At 33.8% G+C, this 13,806-nt stretch overlaps 1 pseudogene; it reads left to right on the top strand.

The window, feature by feature from the left end:
- Positions 1 to 336: 336 nt before the first annotated feature.
- Positions 337 to 2,543, top strand: LOC129881697 (L10-interacting MYB domain-containing protein-like; annotated as a pseudogene).
- The last annotated feature ends 11,263 nt before the right edge of the window (positions 2,544 to 13,806 follow it).

Raw genomic sequence — 13,806 nt, 5'->3', positions numbered from 1 at the left:
ACTAAGATAATAGCCAACCAGTAAAAATAGTGTTTTGATCAATTATTGGAGGATCTGGATTACTATCTGTGGTCTCTATTAATGTTAACATTTCCCTTTTCTGGATCAATATCTAGATTAGGGACTTAAAAGTTTAAATTTTTATTAATATGCTTGATTTGACTTCTGATAGATTAGTTGTAGTTACAGTGATGCAAAATACCATTTTCGATATCTTGTATGCTTGAAGAATTTTTTGTTTGAATGCTTGTGGTGTGATATTGACCTGTACATCCTTACCCCTTTTTTTGTAAATACCTCTTGTGGCATCCTGCTAATTTGTTTCTCAATCTTTTTTATTACTGAGTTCCATATTGTGATGTTCTTAGCAGTTGCTTCTAATGTGATGTTCTTAACAGTAGTAGTAGCAGTTGCTTCCAATGGAGTGGTAATTCATGCCAAATGTCTATCCTATTATTTAATGGCAATGATTTATTTAATGTCAAATCTCCTTTCTTCAGATTGTTTACATTCAATCATGCCGGAAACTAGTAAAGCACGAAGTAATGCTAAGTGGGATGATGATGCCAATATTAAATTTATAGATTTGTGTGAAAATGAGGTTAGACAAGGACGTAGACCACACACTCATTTAAATAGAGATGAATGGAATAATGTTGTCGAAGAATTCAATAGAATCACGGGAAAAAATTACGATAAAAAACAAATGAAAAATTATTGGGATAACATGAAAAAAAATTGGATTCTTTTTAAGAAGTTGATGAGAGGGGAGACAGGTTTAGAATGGGATGCCACGAAAAATACAATTATGACAGATGATGATTGATGGGAGCGAAAAATTAAGGTACATCTCTTATATTTTAATATGTCTTTTTTTTGTTTGTATATATTAATATTCAGTCTTTAGGTCAAAGTCAATATATAACAGAAAACATTAAACAAATGATTTGGCTTACAATAATGCTAGTATACATATGTACATGAAAAATCATCCAAATTTCTCTTCATTTTCTGAGCCTCATATCCCCTTATAAAAGGATATAGAACAAAAAAATACTATAATTCTAGAGAACTACTATAATCAATCAATGGCCATTGGTGTAATCCTCTTTCTGGTAGCCTTTTTAGAAATTTATCACTGCCAATAATTTCTGGAACATTTTCCTCCTGTTTCTGCACATATGTTTTATCATCAACATTTTATTTTATCATCAACATTTATTTTGCACTATTTTTAGGAAGAGATGGGGATATGCATGAGAAGTAAAGAGCTAGTTTACCTGATTTAGGAATCTAACAACATAAGACATTAAGTATAACTAATTACTCTTGCTATATTAACATTAGTTATCTAACAAAAAGGAAGTGGTAGAACTGTCAGGGCACTCCTAAGTTGTTGATTTGGAGACTAGAATTTGGGTTGACTGCAGAACTTGAAGGATACTGCTGAGCATATCTGCTTTGTAGCTGGTTGGAGTATAGGGTATATGGAGAGGCTATGGGTATGTTTTTGTGAAGTTTCTATTTTTGGCTGTTTGATCACTTTATCAGGTTGATTTTTTGTGAATTAGATGTTGAATATCCCATAAATCTTGATTCTACTTTCTTGTTAAACTCTGATTCTTCACCATTCTGTCAGATTTTTTACTTTGGGAAGTGACTATGATGATATTAACTTGTATATCACACTATAATTTCATTGGCAAGATTTTTTGTTTTGGGAACAATAAAAGGTATTCTCTGGCAAGATTTTGTATTATTTTATTCTTTGATAAGCTGTGTGGAGAGATTTTCTTGAAAATACTATATGAGTGGGATGATTATACTGGCTTCTTCTTGTTGTTGTTGTTGTTTTATCTTTCTTTTTTCTTTCATTGTTAAATTGCTTTGTTAGTTTAAAGTAGTTTTTGATTTTTTTGTTATAGGAGGATGATCGATACAATAAGTTCAGAAAAGTAGATCTTTCACTTATATGGTATCGCTACGATGCGTTGTTTTCTGATATTGTTGCTACTGGAGAAAGAGCACATGCAGCAAATCAAAAATAAATGTCTGGCATCGGAGTAGATCTTGACGAAGAAGGAACAAATAATATTGGTGGCTATGACAAGGAACACTTGGTCAATTCTAGTGATGAAGGAAATGATGAAAGTGATGATATACAAAATGTGGAATCTATTATATTTCCTAAGTTGTCACTTAAAAGATGGGGTTCAATTGATGATACTGGAACTGGCAATCAAGTCAAAAGAAATAAGGCAAAATCTGGTGTGGCATCATTCAAAGAGGATATACACTCTTTAGTGAAGTTTATGTCTAGTAAAGACACTGCTACATCCCCTTCGGTAGATGATCCCGTCATCGATAAGTGTATGAATATGTTGGCAAATTTTTCTGATATTCCTCCTGGGAGTGGAAAGTACAACTATGTTTGCAACATATTTCTTAAGAAGGACGTACGTCAACTGTTTCTTAAGATGGAAACTGATGAAGCTCGGAAATCTTAGTTGGAGTATAACTATCAGTTACACCTGAGAAAATAGGATGATTGTATTGCTATGGTTAAATATTTTTATTGTTTAATGTTCGAACATTATAATTGTGCGTGTAAACTTTATGTATTGTTAATGTTGTGTTGAAGTTGTGGTTGTGCGTATAAACTTTATGTATTGTTAATGTTGTGTTAACATTGTGGTTGTATCCTTAGACCTTATCATTATTGTTGTTGTGTTGGCTTTTATGAATGTGGGAACTTTATGTATTGCTGTGATTGATTTTCTTTGATGGAATAGTAATTTGAGATTTACAATGTGATTTTTTGAAGATAGAAATGAGTGCACCGAAACGGTGGAGTTTCTAAAAAATCTTGAAATTTAGTTGTTGAAAAAAATTTCATTCTTTACTAATTTAAGGCATTTTCATTTTTAGTTAAATGGAGAGTTGGGATATTAGCAATGTGGTATCTCCTCATTTAAGTGATTTGTTAGATGATGAAGATCAAGAACTAGAAGAGATTCCGAGAGAGCAGAAGGAGTGGATGGCTTTATGTCATATAACAGGTAAATACATTTTGATGTATTGTGAAAGATACCTATGCAAAGAACCTTGTCGTACATCAATGCTCTCTGGAAATGAGTTTATCCAAGAGATATTACGAGGAAATGAGACTCGTTGTTATGAAAATTTCTGACTGAAGAAAGCGATGTTCATTGATCTATCCAATGACCTAACTGATAAATATGGGCTTAAACCCACTCGTGGAATGTCTATACATGAAATGTTAGGCATATTCTTGATGACTTGTGCACATGGAGTTGGAAATCGAATGATACAAGATATCTTTCAACATTCTAGAGAGACAATTCATAGACACTTTCATAGTGTTTTAAAGGCCGTTTGCAAGCTTGCAAGAGATATCATTCAACCACATCCAAATTATAATGATGGTTGAGATGCTCACAAGCCATGTAAACAAAGATATCTCCCTTTCTTTAAAGTAAGTACCCTGTTTATGATAATTTGCTATTCTGCATTATAGCTAATTTTAATTTTTTTTATAGTGCATACCCCTACTCCCCGATCAAATCCCTCTCCTCAACCAACCTGACGTATGTACACCCTTACTAGTATTGAATATATAAAAACTTTTTTTCTACCATCAAATTATCAATATATAAAATTAAATTCATTTAACTAAGATGCTTTACTAGTTATAGCTACTGGCCAACTGTATTAAATTTTATTTAACTAAAAAGTTCATGACATACTAACTAATTAACACAGAACAAAATGCACCATGCCTTATTTAAATTAGTAGTTTAAATATTAAATATTAAATAAATCAACATCACATAATTTTTCTTTGACTCAATCAATTCAATTAATACCCTACCTTCTTAATATATTTGCATCAAATTGACCAAAATATGGCATAATACTAAAAAATATCTCTTAATTTACATTCACTTCTTGTAGGACTGTATTGGATCAATTGATGGCACATATGTTAAAGCTAGATTACTGCAAGGTCAAGAGATACCATATATTAGACGTAAAGGTTATCCATCTCAGAATATTCTTGTCGTTGTTGATTTTAATATGTATTTTACATTTGCATGGGCTGGGTGGGAAAGAGCAGCTCACGATAGTCGTATATTTGCTGATGCCCTTCGTAGAGAAGATCTCAACTTTCCACATCCACGCAGAAACAAATATTATCTAGTTGATTCAGGATATTCACACATGAAAGGATACATGGCTCCATACAAAGGAAATAATGTAAGATATCACCTAGCTAAATTTCACCGCGGTGCAACTCGACAATTGCGAGAGCCAAGAGGATGTATTGAGAAATTTAACTATTTACACTCTTCTTGTAGAAATGTAGTAGAGCGCACATTTGGCGTTTGAAAAGTAAGATGGTCTATTTTGAGAGACATGTCATACTATCACATTGACACACAAAGGGACATCGTACTTCCTACTATGGCCATTCACAATTATATTAGAAAGAAATGCATTGTGGATGATGCATTCCAAACAGCCGAGAATGAGAGCTATATTCCATCGGTTGATTCTAATGATATTGGCACAACTACAAGAGCTAACAATGTAGATGTCCAAGATGTAGGAGAACAAAATAATGTCTATTGGATGGGGTTTCGTGATATGATTGCTAGTGACATTTCTAATGCTTGATGCTTGTATTTATGAATATTTTCCACTTCTTGTATTTATAGTGGAGTGGTTTCGTTTGGAAACAAAAGATACTAAAGCAACCACATTACTCCAACAAACTTCATTAGAAAGCGTAAATGAGACATGTATTTATAAAAAAATAAACCTAAATAAACATTTTATTTAAAAACATTTTATAAATTACTTAAATTAAAATTTATAAAAAAAATAACTTAAATAACTTAAATAAACATTTTATAAATTACTTAAATAAACATTTTATATAAAAAAATAACTTAAATAACTTAAATAAACATTTTATTTAGAAACATTTTATAAATTACTTTTGATTAAAATCAACTTTAGAGTTTAAATATCTTTTAAATATACTTATTAGGGTGTTAACAGCTTTAAGGGTATTTCAGTCATTTTGACAGAAAATAAGTGCTTAACAACACTTATTTGCCAAACACATCAACAACTTATTTTCAGCATAAACACTTTTATCCAAACACTCAACTGCTTATTTATAAAAATAACTTTCAGCACATAAAAGTTATAAAAACACTTCATACATAAAAGTTACTTTTTAAAGCCCATCCAAACAGGCTCTATATGTATCAGGAGCTGTAAATCATGATACATGAGATTCTAATACATAAATGCATATGTATCAGATTTATTAAATTTTGAAACATTATAATCTGATACATAAAGTATATATTTTCAGGAGATGTAAATGTTGATACATGAGATTCTAATATATAAATGTAGATGTATCAGAATAGTTAAATTTTGAAAGATTAGAATCTGATACATAAAGTAGATGTATCAGTAGCTGTAAAGGTTGATACATGAGTTTCTGATACATAAATAAATATGTATCAGAATGATAAAATCTTTAAACATTATAATCTAATACATATAGTAGATGTATCAGAAGCTGTAAATCATGGTACATGAGATTCTGATACATAAATGTATATGTATCAGATTCATTATATTTTGAAATATTAGAATTTGATACATAATCAAGATGTATCATAAGCATTGAAGATTGATAAATGAAACTCTGATAAATAAATAATATGTCTTATAAACATTCTATTTTGATACATCAGTATCTGATACATGCATATGAAAAAAGCTTAAAAGTCTGCTAAGTTGTTGAATAGAGAAAAAAAATACTATTGGTGCAAAAACAAAATTGTACATTCTACTACTACAAAATTAAAAAAAAAACTACTCGACGTCCATCGGTTCTCCTTGACTAGGAGAGATGAAATCTCTCTTAGGTTTTTTTGGATCGTCGTTTTCGCTAACATAACCATTCTTGGACTTCCGACAACCATAATTCCACAGTAGTGCACCATATCTTTCACGGAAGAATTCAGCTTGTAGTCCAGTAGTTGGAATAGAAATTCCATCACTAACATATTCGACAAAAATAGCCAGAAAAATACCACAATCCCTGCATAGAAATGAATACACAACTTTTTAAAAACAATTGACCTATGAATGATTTAAATATGAATACTTGTTAATACTCACAAGCTATCGCTTCCTTGTTGCGCAATACCTTCAACGTATTCAATTGCAAAAGGGTGATGTGATTCAAGCATATTTCCGATTGATTTATCCTTGTATGAATCAATCAATGACCAATCAGTACGTTCATTTTTCTCAAAAAACCACTATCCTGGAGATATGTAGGTAGCATTACTGTTATCTTTTGAATCTCTGGTGAAGGTTTGCTAGTTCTTCTTCTCGTTGATGAATCATACACGCATATCAACCTATGTTTCAGCACAACAACCGCAAGAACCCAATGAAAATCCCTATTGCAGTTTATTGGGATGTATACCTCATCTACCAAATGCTAGGGTAAACTGGCGGGAATTGAGAAATCTCTTATTATGTTCTTCACAGATCTCTCGTGATGAGCTATAACAGAGGCCCGTGCCATATCATCTTGTGTATAAATATTAGGTGGAATGTGATAGTATCGTGCGTGTGCAGATTCGATGAAAATTTTGAAAATACAGTTTGTTGTTGTGTATTGATACTGATTGCCAAACTGCATCTTTAATTTCTTTAGAAGGTAGTAGAATATTACATCGATATGCTGCACATTTTAAGAAATTATTAGTTATACAAAATGATACATAGTTGTTAAATAGATTAGAAACTTCTGTACTGGATGTATCTGATACATAATATTTATGTATCAGACCTTAAGTCTGACATGTAATAGATTAGAAACTTCTGTACTGGATGTATCTAATACATAGTATTTATGTATCAGACCTTGAGTCTGACATGCAACAAATTAGAAACTTCTGTACTGGATGTATCTGATACATAGTATTTATGTATTAGACCTTGTGTCTGACATGTAACAGATTAGAAATTTTTGTACTGGATGTATGTGATACATAGTATTTATGTATCAGACCTTGTGTCTGAAATGTAACATATGTTATATCAAAAAATGATTACCTTATCATTCCAGCATCTGTTCAACTGTGACATGAGGTAGAACCAGTTCTTATCTTGAGGAAATGCCAGTACAAAGTCTATTTTTTCGAACCCGAATGAAGAGAACTTGGATCTATAAAGTTCCTCCTTTGATTTCCTGAATGGAAACTTATATTAAAATGACAGAACATATATAATAAACAGCTTTTGTTGATATAAGTTGTAAATGTCATACTTACTTGTTTGGATGCGATTTTAATAGACCTTTATCAATCCATTGGGTGTATTCCCAAATAAATTCGGATGGGGGATTATAACATATGTCAAAACCTTCAAAAGGGTGTGTTTGATGGCTCACAAATGTCACTTTTTCCTTATCCTTTTTCACTCGATCCAAATTTTGTTAGATACGGCGATTGTAAGATCTTAGAAAGCAGCCTACTTCTTGGAAGAGGTGTCTTCGCATCATCTGGCAATACGTCGGGTTTTGATGGAAGAGTGGTAGGTAGCTGGCTATCACGTAGTAGACATTCATCCTAAACTACCTATTCATGACTAACAACAGTCAATGGCTTTGCAGGTAATGAAAGTCCGTATATTAGAGCATCTATCACTTTCATAGTTTCGGTCGATACCGGAGCTGAAGTATTAGATTCCTAATTTTGAAGAATTACAAAATATAATGACTTTACTATAATAAAATTTATTAAATTTAATGAATCAGATACAATTGATTCATAGTACCGATGCAGTTAGTTTGATTTTTTCTTTATCAGTTTGTTGAACATGCTCTTCATATTAATCAGTCTTATCAACAGCTTCTCTCACATCTTTCATGGCATTATTCTAAATTTAATGTATAACGTCAGTACTAAACTTATTAATATTTAATTTATCATAATAATTGATCTGATACATTACCTTTAATGTATCAGACTAAACAGTCACTTGAAAATGATTTGCTCTAGTTGGTTCCATCTGTTGTGCTGATACATCCTTTGATTGGTGTGGAATAAATGATGGTTTTGGTTCCTACAAATGTAATAATAATAATTATTTAAGAAAATGACTACTGAAATGATACATTATCTTTAATAACTTTGGTTCTGATACATTACCATCAATGTATCAGTTGAAGCATGTTGTTGAAAAGATTCTGCAACATCTGATACAATATTGTGTTCTGATAGATCATCCACCAGTTGTATCATATTGGATGGTTCTGCTTCTTGTAAATATAATGACATTTAATTATGATATATGAACATGAAACATATCAAGATCTACATGGCATCACGGGTTTAACAGGTACAATAGCTATGAAGCATCATCTTGGTAATATATTTGGTTCTGATACATTACCTTTAATGAATCAGTTGAAATATCTTGTTGAATATATTCTGCAGCATCTGATACAATGTTATGCCCAGATACATCATTCACCTTTTGTATCATGTTTGATGGTTCTGCTTTCTGTAAATATAATGACATTTACTTATGATATATGAACATGAAATATATCAAGATCTATATAGCATCACAGGTTTAGTAGGTACAATAGCTATGAAGCATCAGCTTGGTAATATATTTGGTTTTGATACATTACCTTTAATGTATCAGTTGAAACAGGTTGTTGAATATATTCTGCAGCATTTGATACATTGTTATGCCTAGATACATCATCCACCTCTTGTATCATGTTGGATGGTTCTGCTTCCTGTAAATATAATAATTATTAGAGTGATAAATACAATGATAATTGAATATCTGATAGATTAAAATGAATTATATCCAATAGTTTATAAGTATATCAAAATATAAATATCAATAATTACGTGATGTATCTACCTTAATATCTTCCTGGACATGAGATTGGACATTTGCCGAAGCGATATCAGATTTATTTACTGAAAATGATGTGCGAGTCATGTGGTGCACTATGTTGCCCATGGCTTTCAAAATATCAATGTGATTTGAATCAATTTTTTTCTCTAATCGCTTGAACTTCCGATCAACCTTAATACAATAATATGAAAAAACATAATGTATAAACTTATTAAAAGTATATTGTGTGTCTTAGTTCTTATAGTAATAACTTACGTATTTATTTAGAGACTTATTTATAGACTTATTTAATGCTTTGAATTCCACATGAATAATTTGATCCGAATGACCGAAAGATTCACCGCCTACCCCTGACTTTGCCGCAAGTTCCATAAAAGTAAAAACAGGCTTTTCTGATGGATTTGATGGTATGACATCCTTATCCATTTTAGTTGTTTCTACTTGAATGGGTTTTTTACCAGGGTAGTCTTCATTTTTTGGGGAGGAGGTGGAGAAGATGTATCAGCAGCATGACTGGATCTTTTTAATAATTCTTTAGGTGGTTTTGTTGAGAAGTCTTCAAATCCGGGGACTTTTTGAGGTTCTGTAAATTTAACCTTGGCAGTTGATGTATCAGCTTCATAATGATGTTCACTGCCAGGAATGACAAGTGATTTAATTTCATCTTGAGATTGCACAATATTGGAGCATTGATACTGCAGAAAAATTCATAAGAGGAATCATATGTATCAGAACAAATTCTATTGTATCAAAAGCAAGACTATACAGTGTATCTTAAATGTTATGTATAATGAGACAGTGTATACATGAATAATCTTTAAGTACATTTAATAAGCAGGAGATGATATGTTCATTTGCTATAATTATGAAAATAATTTCGTGAAATATACCTCATTGAAAATGGTAGACATGAAGGTCTCAAATTTTTGCTTGACGGCAACAACACGCCAATTAAGAATTTTGGGAATTCGATGGCCCACTCTTACAACAATCTCAGAAGGCACCTGGGATGCACATTCGTATATCCATGCATTCAGAGCGTATGGCATGCCGCCCAAATGATACATTTGTTTGGCATTTGAAAACTCCTGCCTAATTCCTTTTATCAATTTGGAATATGTTATTTTCCCCCATGGGTATTGCGCATACCTACCATCCTCTACCATCTTAAAATTATCAACAAAATTAGGTGAATCACCTAGTTGAGAAAAAATAAAAGTGTGGATGAAGTAGAGAATGACCATCTGAACAACGTCTTCATTTGTTTCCCATCCTCCAACCAGAAAACGCTGAACGAAACATCCTTTGTTTACCCCATTTTTTGCACTAGAGAAATATTTAGACAACAATCTACTTATTAGTGCATTTGGGTACCGAAAATCATTGATATTACCGGTACATCGTAAACTAGTAATAATAGCAAATTTCTTGATTGTGAATGTGAGTATATTACCCTGCATGTGACGAATGTGCAATTCCTCTTTATTTTTTTGCTCTACCTCAAGGTGTAAGAGACATTTGATGATTTGCCCTTGAAAATTACACTGTGGCATAACTAGATAGTGATCAAATATGGTTTGTCGAAATAATTATATAGCTTCATCGCCTATTGATGATTTGAAATCATCAATAAAATTAGTCATATATAAAGTGTCGAATCTTAGGGAGTGTGAGGGGATCTTTTTGATAATGTACTTCATTCCCTGCATTGACATTGAAACTGATTAAATATAACTTAATCTTAATACATAAACGGGAACTGGAAATAAAGATGTACATAGCTGAAGCCACATCTAGATCTCTGGAAACTGGCGACATGAACTTGAACACAACACATGCAACTATTGGACCAACCAGCTATGGATCTCCAATCATAGGTCACAATCATCCTCTGTATCTCCATCCTAATGACACTCCAAGTAGCTCTCTAATCTCCCTTCAGCTTACCGAATCTAAGAACTATGCAGTCTAGAGTAGATCCATGCGAGTTGGACTCCTAGGTAAAGGTAAACTTGGCTTTGTTGATGGTAGATTCCCTAAATCTCAGTTTGCACCTGAGTTGTTTGATATTTGGGGAAAATGCAATGCTGTAGTGTTGTCCTGGATAATGAATGTTGTTACACCTGGATTATTGAGTAGCATTGTATATGCTAGTGATGCTCATAAGGTGTGGAGTGATCTGAAAAGAGATTCGACAAAATTAATGGTGCACATGTGTTCTAACTGCATAAGGAAATTCATAGTCTCACTCAAGGAACTATGACAGTTACAAAGTACTATACTAATCTAAGAGGGTTGTGGAATGAGTTTGATTCTATCATGACATGCCTAGGGTGTTCTTGTGCTAAATCAAAAAGGTTCCAAGAGCACTTTGAATACCAGAGATTGCTTGAGTTTCTTATGGGACTAAATGAGTCATATTCAGCTGCTAGAGGTCAAATATTGATGTAGACTCCAATTCCCAGCCTAAACAAAGCTTACTCTCTGATAGTAGATCATGAAAGCCAAAGAAACCTGGCAAGTGCAGGTCATGAAAATATTACTTCTAGAATTGTTGAAAGCACTACTCTATTCAGTAAAAAGGTGGAGGTGGTCCTAATCAGGGTGGCAGCTTTGGCCATCAACCAGGAGGTGATGGTAACTCAGGAAGAGGACACTATGACAACCAATACAAGCCACCAAAATTTCAGAAACCACTTCTTGTGTGTGAGGTCTGTGGTTACAGGGGACACTCTAAGGACAGTACTTCAAAATGAAAGGCTATCCAGTTAGATGGAAGTCAAAGAAGAAGAGGGAAAACTCCATTTCCAATTCCTATGCTAATGAGGCTGAGGTTACTCAGTTTACAGGTTCACAACCTATTATTGACATACCTGCACCTACAGCCTTTTTGACACAGGATCAGTACCATCAGATCCTGCAGATGCTGGCCAAAAAAGGTGAAAATAGAGGAGAACACTTAGCTAAAGAAGCTACTGCAGGAGGTGCTCTATCTGCTTTAGTGTCTAAATATGTAGATAAAAGCTGGATAGTTGATACTGGAGCCACAAATCATATGACTTCTAAGATTGAGCTGCTAAATAATTGTCACACAGTACCACCATCTGAGAGGAGACAAGTACTTTTACCTACTGGAAATATAGTGTCAGTCTAACATATTGGTAGTACACATATTCTTGGTAATCAACTTATTGGCAATGTCCTGTTTGTCCCTGACTTCAAGTGCAATCTCCTATCTTTATCACAACTCACCAAAGACCTTAAATATATGGCAGCTTGCTTTCCTGACTTCTGTGTTTTCCAGGATCTCTTCAGCGGTCAGGTCAAGAGGATTGGTAAAGAGGATCAAGGTCTCTACATTTTGAAGGAAAGTGTTCTAAAAGTAGCGGTCAATAGTGCTACAACTCAGTCCCCAGATGTATCTCTTGCTCTCTCTCAAGGAACAGTGTCAACTCAGTTGGTAGTCCTGTCCCAGCTTCTCTATGGAATATGTGTAACGCCTTAAAAATTTCCATGTCAAGACCCGAACCATCCTTCATAGGCGTACAGGCTTGAACCCGATGACTTCTAATTTCATATATGAGTTAGGATCAATTTCTAAGTAATTGAAGTATGTTGGATGTGTTTAGGGGGTCATAAGGGATCTCTAACACCAATCCAAGTCCAAAGAATTCTCATCGACTAAGTTTTCAGAATGAGTTTGTATAAGGGTCAACTTCAAATGACCATATCTCCTGGAATATATTGAACTAGGTGGACTATGATCTACCAAATTAAAGGTCTTTGAGCCTTCTTTCCAATGCCACTAAGATTGCAATTTTTGGAGTTCGGAGTCAAAAGTTATGGCCATTTTACTACAGACTAATACTGCAGGAATTTCAAGCCTGGGCGAAATTCAGGCTTGGCGCTCCAGTGGCGCCCCACGCCACTATAGCGCCAGAAAACAGCCTCAGTAGTTTGGAACTTGGCACGACGCACCACTATCAGATGTGTAGGTTTTTAACCTATTCTGGCTTGGCGCTGCAGTGGCGCCAGCAGGGTTTTAGCCTATTTTCCGGATTTTTAAGGGGCATTTTGGCCTTTCCTTGTGTGTTACCCAAAGTGAGGTCGTTTTGCCTCATACCAAGAAGCGTCATGATTCGATTTGCATAATTGTTGATAGAATGACTAAGTCGGCTCACTTTCTACCGGTTAAAAATCCCTATAGTGCAGAAGACTATGCCAAGTTGTATATTCGGGAGTTGGTGAGGTTGCATAGGGTGCCGTTGTCCATTATTTCGGATCGTGGTACCTAATTTACTTCTCACTTTTGGAGATCATTTCAAAAGGGCCTCGGTACTAAAGTAAAGTTGAGCACCGCATTCCATCCTCAAACAGATAGACAAGTTGAAAGGATAATTCAAACACTAGATGATATGTTAAGGGCTTGCGTTTTGGAGTTTAAAGCGAATTGGGATGATCATCTACCGCTCATCGAGTTTTCCTATAATAATAGTTACTAGTCAAGTATTGAGATGGCGCCATTTGAGGCTTTGTATGGGAGACAGTGCAGATCTCCGGTTAGTTGGTTCAAAGTAGGTGAGATGTCCTTGTTGGGCCCCGATTTGGTACTTGATGCTTTAAAGAAGGTGAATCTCATTAGAGAAATGTTGAAAATGGCGCAAAGTCATCAAAAATCATATTCTGACACTAGAAGAAGGGATTTTGAGTTTAATGTGGATGACTGGGTGTATTTGAAGGTTTCATCCATGAAGGGTGTGGTTCGATTTGGTAAGAAAGGTAAATTGATCCCTAGGTATGTAGGGT

The sequence above is a fragment of the Solanum dulcamara genome, chromosome 3 (genome assembly GCF_947179165.1).
Source record: "Solanum dulcamara chromosome 3, daSolDulc1.2, whole genome shotgun sequence".
NCBI classification, from domain to species: domain Eukaryota; kingdom Viridiplantae; phylum Streptophyta; class Magnoliopsida; order Solanales; family Solanaceae; genus Solanum; species Solanum dulcamara.
Note: the sequence above shows the minus strand (reverse complement) of the source record. Positions and strands in the feature narration are given on the sequence as shown.